This window comes from Leucoraja erinacea, chromosome 20 (genome assembly GCF_028641065.1).
Source record: "Leucoraja erinacea ecotype New England chromosome 20, Leri_hhj_1, whole genome shotgun sequence".
Classification (NCBI taxonomy): Eukaryota; Metazoa; Chordata; class Chondrichthyes; order Rajiformes; family Rajidae; genus Leucoraja; species Leucoraja erinaceus.
In genome coordinates this window covers 38,845,505-38,860,319 of record NC_073396.1, presented here as the reverse complement: position 1 = coordinate 38,860,319, position 14,815 = coordinate 38,845,505, and positions in this window count along the sequence as shown.

Here is a 14,815-nt window from a genome sequence, read left to right as displayed (position 1 = left end):
ATTTTGATAGGCATATGGATGAGAAGGGAATGGAGGGTTATGGTATGAGTGCAGGCAGGTGGGACTAAGGGGAAAAAAAATTGTTCGGCACGGACTTGTAGGGCCGAGATGGCCTGTTTCCGTGCTGTAATTGTTATATGGTTATATGGTTATATAGTGTTTGAAAAAAAGTGACATCATTTGTGCCACGTGATTAACTACACTACAGTCCATGATGGTCATTCACGATTAACGGGAAAGATCGGGAGACGCACAAATGACAGAATTGCCGAGTACCGTGGGAATTCTTTATCTACCCCCCCTTATATCGTGCGGAACTCGTGCTGGACCACGACCACTTCACTCTGGTGACATCTTGCGTCAGGTTGCACCGTGAGAACCGGCCATTACAGAGACAAGAAGTAAACTTAAGAACATACCAGAATTGAGATATGGCCTGATGTACCCTGCAACACTAAGAGTCACCTACAAGAAGAAGGAACATAGCTTTACAGACCACAAACAAGCACTTGAATTCACCCAGAACATCGAGAATATAACTGAAGACTGAACAACATACATTATCTCCCTGACGTCAACGAACAGCACGTCTCGTAGAGTACTAATGGAACTTTAAATTGTTATACTTAGAGACTACTGAAAATTGTTAAGGGCAGTAGAGTGTTTTCTCCTACTGATATTGATATATTACATTTATATCTTAGTATTATTGTTAATTGTTATTAATTACTGATTATTACTAATTACATAACTAATACATTACATTTATATTTTAGTATTGTAGTCAATTATTATTAATTACTAATCATTACTAATTATAAACATTTGTCATTATTAATTATTAATCATTACCATTAACTGGTTTATTTAGAAACAGTTAAAATATGATTATAAGTAAGGTTTAAATTAGGCAATTTATTCAAAAGGGTTTGGGGTTTTCCTCTTATTTTCGATTTTAAAAAAATTAGATATGAGATTACAATGGTAATTTTGAGAACAATCTTTTTTTATTAATGGATTATAATTTATTTGGTTTAAAAAATGTTTTCTTACTCCCCTACAAACTATTTTATTGAATTGTTTTTTTTTGATAAGCATGGAGCTAGATTTTTTTTTTCCAAAGGCTACGGAAGTCTTTAGAATGCTAACCACGTTAGTTTGGCTAACACTAATTATAGATGTAGTTTTCGTCTTTCTTTTGCACCTTTATTATAACTTTAAATTTGAATGGAATTATAAGCTTTACTCAAGGAGATATGTACGGAAGAACGATATACGAGATTTAAAATTCATCTATCTAATGTTCGGGTGTAATGTCAGGCTTAGTGTTGATACAACTGCTCTTTTATAGACCACCCTAAAAATAAGATGCAAGATGTTAATATGACAATTGGGGGTGAAGGAATTACATTTTGCAGTTGGAATGTTAAGGGAATTAATGAAACAATTAAAAGAGGTAAAGTACTAGCACATTTAAAATCACTTAAGACAGATATAATATTTCTTCAAGAAACCCACCTTAAAAAGGAAGCACAACATAGACTGAAAGCAAAATGGATTGCTGAAACATATCATTCTTCATTCTCACATAAATCCAGAGTCGCCGCAATATTAATCCATAAAGGGATACCTTTTAAACGTACATTAACAATAACGGACAATGATGGTAGATATATAGTATTAGTAGATGAGCTAAATGCAAAAAAAGTGATTCTTCTTAATGTTTATGGACCTAACTTTGATATAGCCCCATGTTCTTTAAGAAAACATTCAATACAATCCCGGAACTCACACAATACAATTTAATAATTGGAGGAGATTTAAATTGCACACTAGAGAGAGAGAGAGAACATTTGCTCAGTGTTATTCAAAGCTCTGATTGAGGCACACCACTTACAGAGACTGATTGAGGCACACCACTTGCAGATACTGATTGGGGCACACCACTTCCTGGTGTTATAGTCCCTTCCCCTCCCTCCAGCAGAGGCAGTAGAGAGAATGGGGAATTTTGTAAAAACATTAATATCTCTGTCATTTTTCATCAACAGGAAAAATCCTTGGCACACATGCGGCGGAGCGAGGTGGCCAAAAATGACAGCCGTACATGGTGGTGTTCTCTTGGAAATCGCAGCACAGAAGGCCTAAAGCGGTCAAGAACAGATATTTAGTAATATAGACAATGGTATGCAAATTTGGAAACAATTAAAAAAGACCTTATCATTTGCTAATTTATCACTTTATCTCCCCATCGTGAACAACCCATTTAAACCGTCTACGTTAGATAAAGATTTCATACAATGGAAAAATTATGGAATTTAAAGGATGGGACAACTTTATAAGAAAGGCATCTTTCTTTCATTACAGGAGCTACAAAAGACATGGCCTCCACTCAAATGATTTTTTTAGATATTTACAACTTAGAGATTATGCCAAATCAAATACACAAAACTTTAGAACTAGAGATCCAGAAATTCTTGATGATTGTTTGAATAAACATCCTAATACAGATAAATTAATCTCATATTTATAATATTCTATTAGATAGTGAGATACCACCAAAGGATTTATTTAGACAAACATGGGAAAATGAACTAAGCCAATCAATAACAAAAGATATTTGTGATGAAAGTTTGCAACATATACATCAATGTTCATTAAATGCCAGACACTCTTTAATACAATTTAAAGTAATATATAGATTACATTACTCCTAAACAAAATTTAATAGAATCTTCCCACATATCTCCCCTATCTGTGATAAATGTCAACATTTAGAGTCTAACCTAACTCACACATTCGCGAATTGTATAAAAATCCAAAGCTTCTGGACGGACATTTTTAGAATAATATCTAAAGTTGTCAACACTCAATTGGATCCCAATTTAAAACTAATAATACCAGGAATATCAGAACAAAGCCTAACATTTACAACAACCCAAAGAAATTTTATCAACTATAGTATAATCATTTAGAAAAAATAATATTAAGTTTTTGGAAAGGTCCAATTACCCCCACAATTAAAATGTGGATTGTGGAAATGTCAGCGACGTTACATTTGGAAAGAATCAGACTTGTCTTAATGGACAAACAAGAACTTTTTATGAGAATATGGTCTCCATTTATTGACTACTTGAAGGGGCAGACTGGCTCGTGAACCTTACTGAAACTCGAATTAAGGATCAGATGAAAAGTTATACTTTATAATTTACGAACTTATCTCCAAAGTTGTATTTTTAGTAAATTATTCCATTCTTCTTTATTATACTTTTTAATTTTTTTTATTTCTCTTTCTTATTTTCTATCTATATAAAAAAGAATACTAGAAGCAGAGTTAATATCAATTGATAATATTAGTAATGTAGGAATGATATACATGAAATGTTTTTAATATGATATGTACCTGCCTCTAATAAAAAGATTATTAAAAAAAAACAACTCTGAACTATAACAGCCTATTGTACTTTATCTGTTTATTTATGTGTGCATATAGATATATTCTATGGACTGAACTGAACTGTTCTGTATTTATGCCTATAATATTATGTTGTGCTGTAGCATGCAAGAATTGCATTGTCCTATCTGGGACACATGACAATAAACTCTCTTGACTTGACTTGGTGTACAACTCTGGCACATCCTGATGTTATGAAAGACATTATGCAAATGTTTTATTGCTGTAGAAACTCTACAAGGACCATAGCCAGTCTGCAACCAACTTGCAAAACGATTTTGGGCACACAATTGACATTTGCGCCCGACATAAATGTATTCAGACAAAGCCTGGGGCCCAAGTGTAGCCAACCTTTGGAGGGCTAGTTTTGCTTTGCAGCTAAAGATGAACTGCAAACAATTTTTCTATTTATACATTTTGGGAATCTTGGGAACACTTTCAGCAAAACAATGCTGTTAGCTTTTCTGCCTTGTGACAGATCAACACTTCAGTGTTTATTTTTCTGTACAGCAAGCACTTTCTGCCGGAGAATCTATAATAATTATAGAACAGTACCATTGTATGCTGGTGGTTGATAATTGAATAAGCATTGACTCCCTGCTTCCTCATTAGCGGAGAGATTTTTGTTAATCAGTCTTCACTCGGTCGTATCTTAAGAACTGTTTGATAATGAGCAATCTTGCCTAACTGCAAGCCTTGCAGATACATAGCCCTAATCAAGTACAACTAAAAGTATTGAAACCTGCACTTTTATCTTATGCAGTTTTAACTTAGAGGTTTATGTTCGTGGCATGGGTAAACCACAAATTGCTTTATTCATTCTTTCCTGATACAGTGATGCAGTGTGTAAACAGGCCCTTCGGACCAACTTTCCCAAACTGTCCAACATGTCCAGCTACACTAGACCTTCCTGCCTGTGCTTGGTCCAAATCCCTCCAAACCCATCCAATCCATGTACCTGTCTAACTGTTACTTAAATGTTGGCTCAACTACCTCCTCTGGCAGCTTGTTCTATATGCCCACCACCATTTGTGTGAAGATGTTATCCCTCAGATTCCTATTAAACCTTTCCCCTTCACCTTAAACCTATGTCTCTGGTCCTAGATTCACTAGCTTTAGACAAGAGACTCTGTGCATATACCCGATCTATTCATCTCATGATTTTATACACCTCTATAAGATCATCCCTCATCCTCCTGCACCCCAAAGAATAGAGTCCCAGCCTACTTATCCTCTCTCTATAGCTCAGACCCTTTAGTCCTGGCAACATCCTCGTAAATCTTATCTGACCCTTTCCAGTTTGACAACATCTTTCCTATAACATGGTACACAGAACTGATCACAATACTCTAAATGCGGCCTCACCAACATCCTTTACAACTGCAACATGACCTCCCAACTTCTACACTCAATACTCTGACTGATTAAGGCGAAAGTGCCAAAAGCCTTTTTAACCACCCTATCTACCTGCTACTCTACCTTCACGGACCCATGCACCTGCACTCCTTTGCTCTACAGCACTACCCAGAGCACTACCATTCACCGTGTATGTCCTGCGCATGTTAGACTTCCTAAAATGCAACACCTCACATTTTTCTGTATGAAATTCCATCACAAATTCCTCAGCCCACCTGGCCAACCTGCTACATTTTTTCACAACCATCTTTACTATCTGCAAAACCACCCACTTTTGTATCATCAGCAAACTTGCTAATCCTGCCATGCCTTTTCACATCCTAATCATTGATGTAGATGACAAACAGTAACAGGGCCCAGCACCAAATCCTGAGGCACACCACTAGTCACAGGCCTGCAGTCCGAGAAGCAATCTTCCACCATCACCCACTTCTTCCTTCAATGGAGCCAATGTTCTACCCATTCAGCTATCTCTCCTTGGATCCCATGCAATCTAACCTTTCAGAGCAGCCTCCCATGAGGAACTTTGTCAAATGCTTTGCTGAAGTCCATATATACAACATCTACAGCTCTGCCCCCATTTACCTTTTTGGTCACATCTTCAAAAAATTCAGATTTGTGAGTCATGACCTCCCATGCACAAACCATGCTGACTATCCCTAATCAGTCCTTGTCCATCAAAATGCCTCTATATCCTATTGGTCAGAATACTCTCCAGTAACTTTCCAACTACAAATGTTAAACTCACTGGCCTATAGTTCCCAGCATTTTCCCTGCAGCCCTTTTTAAATAGAGGCACAACATTTGCCCCCCTCCAGTCTTCCGGCACCTGTCCTGTATTTTAAAGGCGACTTGTAAATTTCAACCATGGATCATGCAATTTCCTCTCTTCCTAACCACAATGTCCTCAGATATATATGATCAGGCCTTGGAAATTTGTCTACCTTTACTCACGATAGTACCTTCAGCACCTCTTCGATGTAACACTGACTGCTCTCGAGACACTTCCATTGACTGCCCCAAGTTCCTGCGTCCTCCTGTCTCTCTCCTGAGTAAATACAGAAGAGACATACTGAGAGGACTTTGCCCATCTCCTGCGGTTCCGCACAGAGGTGACCGCTTTGATTCCTGAAAGATCCCACTTCCTCTCTCTAATTTCCCTTTTCCCCTTTTGAATTCATAACATCTCTTGGGGTTGTCCTTAATGCTAGCTGCCTGATCTATCTCATGGCCCCTTTTGCTCCTCTGAAGTCCTTGTCATAATTATAGTAAATTTGTGGTAATGAAATAAAATGACGATATTAACTAAACACACGTGTGTGAATATGAGATCATTAAATTAATTCAAGCTGGGAATGATCTGCATCCACTCACATGTCTGTGAAATGTCTCATGGGTGGAATCAACGTGAAAATTAATGTTATTTAGTTTGAACTGTAAAAACATTAATTGTTAAATGTGACTTTTAAATTTCAATGCTTGTCACCTGTATTTAAATTCATCTTCTCTGCAGAAAGATTTACTTTCATAAGGGTTCTAAATTACCTTCAAGCGGAACACAGGCCTTAATACGTATTTATTCACATCAACAGGACTGTCACATAGGTCAGGATTTCTGATTTGAAGCATTTGCAGTATTTTCCTTTTGGATAAGAAATGTCACCTCCTTTGTTTATTTTGACTTACTTCCTTAAATATAATTAAATAATTAATTGTGATTAAATATAAAACATTATTCACTGAAGATTGTAAGAATGTCATGGGCCGTTATCGGTTCATTAATATATGTTCACTTTAATTTTTAATGCGCAGAAACAGTTTATGAAAAAATTGTCCTGTACCTCAATATTAATAACAGACTCATCCATGTGAAGCGGACTGCATCTGTCACAAGGAAAGAGACACTCGCTTGCAAGACAATGTCAGGCTCCGTCCCAGCCTGCAATATTCAAGGTTTAAAAACCACAGCACAAATTGGAGTTTCATCCCAGGTCAACTTCTCCTTGACAGTTGATGCACTCTTGCATACTATGTGCCTAATAGTCAATGGCAAAATTAACAGTACCAACCCAGGGAAAAGGAACATGCTCTCAGTTCATGGGCTCTTAAATCTTCCTTCCAGCTTTTGCAGTGTAAACATGAATGTAAAATTAGGAGAGAAGGTTGTACCCTGTATATAGCATTACCATTAAAAAATATATACACTGTAATATTAATTCATCATGCAATCACACAAAATAATTTATTGGGATGAAATGAAAAAATAGCCCATGTTAATCAGAAATATACAGTGGCTGCAATTTATAGAGTGAAATGTCAAATGAAGAATTCAACAATCTATGATCAAACAGATATCAGATGGATTTAAGCATATTATTCATTAATTTACCCTTGCCAATTCCCACTGCTAGTTTTCATTGGAAGACGTGATTCCGTATCATGACGTGCTTGATTTATTTATAAAACCTTCTCATTTACTCTCATGTGAAATGTGGAGCTGTGGAAATACCAGCAGTTCCATGTGAAAGTGTCACAAATTGTGAGGTTCTTGTGTAAATGGGGAAGTACTGAATATTATTTTGGAACCTGGAGTCGCATAGTCACAATGACAGACTACCACATTTCAACAGGTCTTCAGCGCCAACCCTAGAGTATCCCTCTATAAAACACATAGATTCTGTTAAAGCTATTTTAAGCTTTTTTTAAACAGATACATTTTATTCTGTTCCCACTGCTCCATGACGTGGCAGCATTTATGTGCAAAAGACACTAACACTGCCCAGGGCAGTTGAGGTCAGCTTGCTGGTGACAGGAAATACTGCGCATTAACATTTATCTCAAAATGTTCAAATGTATAATTTTATAATGGTCTTTATTAATGCCTGCTTTCTTGCATCATACCAACATACAGGAAACTAAATTGCACAATGTATGGTGGAAACATTTGGCAGGTTGGACAGCATCTGCAGGAAGGGAAACAGTTATCGTTTAAGGTCAAAGACCCTTTGTCGGGGCTAATATCCTGTGAATCTTCAGTTGTGTAGGATTTTAGGTCGGTATAACTGAAGCAAGCAGTTTGACACTGTGATTCATGTGACAAACCGTGTCCAAAATCCTGCAAATCTTTACACCTATCATAGTTAACTCAATTACTATCTGACAACAGCAATATTATGCAAGGTGAAGGGGAAAAGATTTAATCGGAATCTGAGGGGTGACTTTTTCCACACAAAGGGTGGTGGGTGTATGGAACAAGCTGCCAGAAGAGGTAGTTGAGGCTGGGATTATCCCAAAGTTCATGAAACAGTTAGACAGGTACAAGGATAGGACAAGTTTGGAGGGATATGGACCAAGTACAGGCAGGTGGGACTAGTGTAGCTGGGACATGTTGGCCGGTGTGGGCAAGATGGGCTGAATGGCCTGTTTCCACAATGTATCATTCTATGACTCTATAACAACCGGAGCTGTATTTGTAGATCACTCTTTTACTGTTGGAACTCACTAAAGATCTAAACAAAAGCAGATGGTAAATGCAGTGATGCCTGTTATCCTTGTTATTTTTAGTAACCTGTGTACGTATTGTACACACTTCAATACTTGCCAGGACACAAGATGATTTTAAGTTTGTGAAAAATGCTTTAAAATACAAAATCATTATAGATTTTATGGTCAGTACTGCGATAAATATCAACCATAAATTAGTACAAATTATATTATAGGTTGAATAAGTTAGGTCTTTATTCTCTGGAGCGCAGAAGGTTAAGGGGGGGACTTGATAGAGGTCTTTAAAATGATGAGAGGGATAGACAGAGTTGATGCGGACAATCTTTTCCCTTTGAGAATAGGGAAGATTCAAACAAGAGGACATGACTTCAGAATTAAGGCACAGAAGTTTAGGGGTAACATGAGGGGGAACGTCTTTACTCAGAGAGTGGTAGCGGTGTGGAATGAGCTTCCAGTGGAAGTGGTGGAGGCAGGTTCGTCGGTATCATTTAAAAATAAATTGGATAGGCATATGGATGAGAAGGGAATGGAGGGTTATGGTATGAGTGCAGGAAAGTGGGACTAAGGGAGAAAAAAAAGTTGTTCGGCACGGACTTGTAGGGCCGAGATGGCCTGTTTCCGTGCTGTAATTGTTATATGGTTATATGGTTATATGGTTATATAAAATAATACACCAAGTGTTCCCCCAACATGCGGTTGTAGGGGGGGGGGGCGTGACAGGCGGCATGCAGCGTCACACACAATAACTATCCTCCCCCCCCCCCGCACACATGCTAATTACCCCCCTTGATATTATATTAATATTATTAATTTGCTCATTTTACCCCATAACCACCCTACCTACTGACGCATAGCCCCCAACTTGCAGTCACATCTAGAGATGGGGGGCGGGGGTAGAGAGTGAGGGCAGGGAGAGAAGGGGCAGAGACAGAGAGAGAGAGGCAGAGAGGGAGAGGGGGTGGAGGGGAGGAGAAGAGGGGGAGGGGCAAGGGGGAGAGGCAGGGGGGGAGGAGAGGGGGGGGATGTGTGAGGGGGAGGAGAGGGGGGGAGGAGGGGGGGGAGGAGAGGGGGGGGGAGTAGGGGGGGGGGAGGGGGGGGGGGGGGGGGGGGGGGGGAGAGGGGGGAGAGAGAGAGGGGGGAGGGGGGAGAGGGGGGGGGAGAGAGGGGGGGAAAGGGAGAGGGGGGGGAGAGAAAGTGGGAGGGGAGGGGGGGAGAGAGAGAGAGAGAGAGGGAGGGAGAGAGAGAGGGGAAGAGAGAGGGGGGGGGGGAGAGAGAGAGCGAGAGGGGAGGAGAGAGAAGGGAGAGGTGGGAGGGAGAGAGAGAGGGGCGAGAGAGCAGTGGGGGGGGGGGGGGAGAGAGAGGAGGGGAGAGAGAGAGAGAGTGCCTTTTTACTTCAACACAACCCCCCCCCCCCAAACAACCATTTGCAGGCGGTGACTTTTTACTTTAAACCAACCATATTTTCATTTTCAAACCACATTAAGGGCACTCACAGTTGAGTAGATATGTTATTCAGAGCTCAGAGAGACATGACCGCCATCTTGCAGAGATTGAGTGAGGTACACCACTTCCTGGTTTTATAGTCCCACCCCTTCCCTCCAGCAGGGGCAGCAGAGAGAATAGTGATTTTTTTTAAAAACATTAATATGTCTCTGATTTTTCATTGATGGGAAACATCCTCTGGTCCAGGAAGGCAGACGTGGGCTCTGAGCGAGGTGGCAAAAATTAATGGCCGTAGGTGGCGGTGTTCTCTCGGAAACCGCAGCACAATGGGCCAAAAGCGGTCAAGATCACACTTTTAGTAATACAGATAAATTAGTAATAAAAGTTATTTCAGTTGGAAAGAATAATATTTTTTATCAATTAAATGAAGTCAGAGAATTATCGAGTCATACAGCGTGGAAACAGGCCCTTCGATCCAACTTGTCCACACCGATCAAAATGGCCCAATATACACCAGTCCCACTTGGCCCATAGTCCTCCAAATCTGTCCTATCCATGTACCTGTCCAAATATTTCTTAGAGGATGTGATAGTCCTTGTCTCATCTACCTCCTGCAGTACATCTTTCCATGTACCTATCGACATTTGCATTGAACAGTTATCTCTCAGATTCAAATTAAATATTTCCCTCCTCATCTTAAACCTATCTCCTCGGATTATCGGTTCCCCCACTGGGCAAAAGACTGTGGATTTTACCCTGACTATTCCTTCCATGATTTAGTTGCTCCTCAGGTTCATTTTAAATGTTACATTCTTTTGCCCTCCCCCCCACCTCACCCCTATGTCACTGGTTTATCAATTCTTTACAGGTTAGACAGCATCTTTGGAAAACATGGATTGATGACATTTCGCTCCCCCTCCCCCTGGGCGGAACTAGGATTTATTTCCCTTGGTTTTCACCTTTCCCCCACAAGCCTCTGCATCCAACACATCATCCTCCGACATTTCCGCACCTCCAGTGTGATCCCACCACCAACCATATCTACCCATCCCCACCACTTCTCACCTTCGGTTCACTGGGTTTACGACAAATGACCATCTGTACAATCACCCATGCACTAGTGTATGTTATCCCATCTTCCATTCTGGAAGTGGCGGCACTGCCTGGCAGCTGCAGCTCGCCTGCAGTCCGTCTTTTTTCTTTTTTTTGTTGTTTTTCTTTTGTCTGATTTAGGTAAAGTTAGTTAAATTTAGTTTATTAGGTTGTGTATGTGTGGGGGGGGGAAGGGGGGGGGACAGGGTTTTAGTCTCTACCTTCAGGGGTTTAGTCTCTACCTTTATGTCCCCTGTGTTCGTCTCCACCTGCGCTGAGGCCGAATGGCGGAGGGCTGTGGGCTGTGGGGCCTCTGGGCTGTGGCGGCATTCCAGCGACGGCCCGGCTTGGAGCTGTGGCGGCGTTCTGGCATTGGCCTGACTCAGGGCTGTGGCGGCGTTCTGTCGTTCCGGCGGCAGAACCGACTTCGGAGGCTCGGCCGTGGACCCAGTGGACGGCATCATCGGGAGCTCACAGGTCACAGGTTGGTGACCTGTATTTCCGGAGCTCCCGCAACAACAACTGCATCCGCTGGACTGGAGGGCTGCAGCTTCGCAGCTTTGACCACCCCGTGCCGCGGAGTTTGAACAGGCCCGTTTGCGGAGCACGGTTTAGTCGCGGGACTTACTTACCATCACCCGGTGGAGTCACAACAACGGAAGCCTGGATCGCCTCAGCGCAGAGGGAGAAGAATGAGGGAAGAGACAAAGACCATAAGACTTTTGCCTTCCATCACAGTGAGGAGGTGGCCTGGTGATTCACTGTGGTGGATGTTAAATTTGTGTTTATTGTGTGTTTTTGTTTTTTTATTAAATGTATGAATAAATGGCTGCGTCCGCTGGAGCACTGGAGAACACAGCTGCGACCACCCGTGCCGCGGAGTTATAGAAAATAGAAACTGTTTTAGGAGCACGAGTTTGCCATTCGGCCCTTCTTACCATGCACCGCCATTGGAGATCATGGCTGATCATCCAAGCAGTATCCCGTACCTGCCTTTTCTCCATAAGAATGATCCCCTTGGCCACAAGGGCCATCTAACTCCCTCTTAATATAGCCAATGAACTGCCTGCCTCAACTACCCTCTGTGGCAGAGAGTTCCAGAGATTCACCACTTCTGTGTTTAAAAAGTTCTCCTCATCTCGGTTTTTTGTTATTTTTATTAAATTATCCTTAAGCTGTGACCCCTGGTCCTAGACTTCGCCAACATCGGGAACAATCTTCCTGCATCTAGCCTGTCCAACCCCTTAAGAATTTTGTAAGTTTCTATAAGATGTACGGCAGCAATCTCTAAACTCTGCACCAATGTGCTTTGTTGTGGGAGTGAAGCACAGTGACAAAGCATCTTTTTTTCATCTTGAAAAGTGAGACAAACAAACCTCTTTAGTAAGGGTAACTGGAGCTGTTGGTTTGCGAAATAAGACGTAATGTTGCACACATCCAGTTTGCAATGATGTTGCACTGTCATCTTGACAGCTCTATCTGGTCCAAATAAACAAAAGATGGCAAAATCTATTTTTACTGTAATAATCTTATCCAAAACGGAAGCCAAAAACAGAGTGCTGTTGTTGGTCAGGAGGTCAGGCAGCATCTCTGGAGGACATGAACAAGTGGTGTTTTGACTGATTGGAATAGGGGGAGAAAGCTCTGGGGCTGCAAATGGGAAGAAGAGTTAAAATGGTTACCAGGCAAGAGATCAAGCAGGCTTAGTCCGAGTGCAAGTGTTCGGTGTTGGGTGAAACATCATCTAATCTACACTTGGTCTCCAGCTTTTTCCACCCCACCCCAAACAGTCTGATAGGAATCCCAACTAACATGTCCTCTAGAAATGTTGCCTGACTCACTGAGTTATGTATGCTGTGTTGTTTTTTGGAAACCACTATCTGCAGTTCCTTGTACCTCCATTTTCCAAGATTGATATGGCCATGGTATCTTTGGAGAGTTTATTCTATTCAAAGGGAAAGGCTTCACTGTGTTTATGTGCTAAGTATATCGAGCATAGAATAGTACAGCAGGGAAATAGGCCCTTCTGCCCAGCCCGTCCATGCTAACCAAAGTGCCTTCTCTAAAGTAACCTAAGTTTAGTTTATTTGGTTTAGTTTCGTGTATTGGCATGTGTACAAAGGTACAGTGAAAAAACTTTGTTGTGTGCTATCCAGTCAGTGGAAAGACAATTACAATGGAGCCATTTACAGTGCGTAGATAAATGATAAGTGAATAACATTTAGTGCAAGGTAAAGCCAGTGAAGACCGGTCAAAGATAGTCTGAAGGTCATCAATGAGGTAGATAGTAATTCAGCACTGCTCTCTTGTTGTGGTAGGGTTATTCAGTTACCTGAAAAGAGATGGGACGAAACTGTCCCTGAATCTGGAGGTGTGCGTTTTCACACTTCTATACCTTTTGCCTGATGGGAGAGGGGAAAAGATGGAGTGGCCAGGGTGCGACTCATCCTTAATTATGTTGGTTGCCTTGCCGAGGCAGCGTGAGGTATAAATGGAGTCAATGGAATGGAGCTTCTCTACATCGGCAATTCCAAGCGCAGGCTCGGTGATCGTTTCACTAAACACCTCCGCTCAGTCTGTCTTAACCTACCTGATCACCCGGTGGCTCAGCACTTCAACTCCCCCTCCCATTCCCAATCTGTATATTCAGTACTGGGCATCCTCCATTGTCAGGGTGAGGCCCAGTGCAAAATGGAGGAACAGCATCTCATATTTTGCTTGGTTATTTTACACCCCAGCGGTATGAACATTGACTTCTCTAACTTCAGATAGCCCTTGCTTTCTCCCTCCATCCCCTTCCCCTGTCCAGTTCTCCCATCCGTGTTACTCTCTCCGACCACATTCTATCTTTGTCTTGCCCCCTCCCCTGACATCAGTCTGAAGAAGGGTCTCAACCTGAAACGTTGCCCATTCCTTCTCTCCAGAGATGCTGCCTCACCCGCTGAGGTATTCCAGCATTTTGTGTCTACCAATGGAATGGTGGTTGGTTTGTGTGATGGTCTGTGCTGCGTCCACAATTCACTGTAATTTCTTGTGGTCTTGGATGGAGCTGTTCCCAAACCAACCTGTGATGTATCCTGATCAAATGCTTTCTATGGTGCACCTGGAGAAGTTGGTGAGAGTTGGAGGGGACGTGCCAAACTTCCTAAGCCTTCTAAGGAAGTAGAGGTGTCGGTGTGCTTTCTTGGTCGTTGATTCAATGTGGGTGGTCCAGGAGAAGTTGTTGATGATATTGGCCCCGAGGATTTCAAACTGGGATATGTGTACTGCTTCACTTCCTGAAGTCAATCACTATCTCCTTTATGTTGTTGATATTGAGAGATAGGTTGTTGTCTCGACACCAGGACACCAGGTTCTCAATCTTCTTCCTGTACTCCTTATTTGCCCACCTTTCACACATAGATTTTAGTACAGGAGCAGGGAGGTTCTACTGCAGTTGTACAGGGTATTGGTGAGACCACACCTGAGGTACTGTGTACAGTTTTGGTCTCCAAATCTGGGGAAAGACATTCGTGCCATAGTTGGGGTTAGTACAGAGAAGGTTCACCAGACTGATTCCTGGTATGCCAGGACTTTCATATGAAGAAAGACTGGATAGACTCGGCTTGTATTCGCTAGAACTTAGAAGATTGAGGGGGGATCTAATAGAAACTTACAAAATACTTAAGGGGTTGGACAGGCTAGATGCAGGAAGATTGTTCCCGATGTTGGGTAAGTCCAGAACAAGGGGTCACAGTTTAAGGATAAGGGGAAAATCTTTTAGGACCGAGATGAGGAAGACATTTTTCACACAGAGACTGGTGAATCTCTGGAATTCTCTGCCACAGAAGGTAGTTGAGGCCAGTTCATTGGCTATATTTAAGAGTGAGTTAGATGTGGCCCTTGTGGCTAAAGGGATCAGGGGGTATG